Genomic DNA, 377 nt, shown 5'->3' on the forward strand with positions numbered 1-377 from the left:
GCGCCCTTCTTGCTGCTGCGTCTCCTGCTGCCTCCAGGGGGGGCCCCTCGGGGGGGGCCCCCAAATCTGAACCCCTGGGGCTTTGGGTCTCCCCACAACCCGAGGGGCCCCCCGAGGGGCAAGTTGTGGGCAAAGACAGCAGCGAGGGGGCCCCCAGGCAAAAGCTGCTCCAAAGAGAAAGGCTGTGGCCATCTTCTGCCGCTGCTGCTGCTGTTGCTGCTGTTGCTGCTTTTGCTGCTGTTGCGCCCGATGCTGCTGCTAGCGACGCCGCGGACGCGGCGCTGTAGCCGTCGCTGCTGTTGCGACACTCTGCGTCGTGCTGCTGCTCTTGCTGCTGCTGCCCTGCTGCTGCTGCTGCTGCTGCGGCCGCCTCGCCC

The sequence above is a fragment of the Eimeria tenella genome, genomic scaffold, assembly GCF_000499545.2.
Source record: "Eimeria tenella Houghton genomic scaffold, Eth_scaff2728, whole genome shotgun sequence".
NCBI classification, from domain to species: Eukaryota; Apicomplexa; class Conoidasida; order Eucoccidiorida; family Eimeriidae; genus Eimeria; species Eimeria tenella.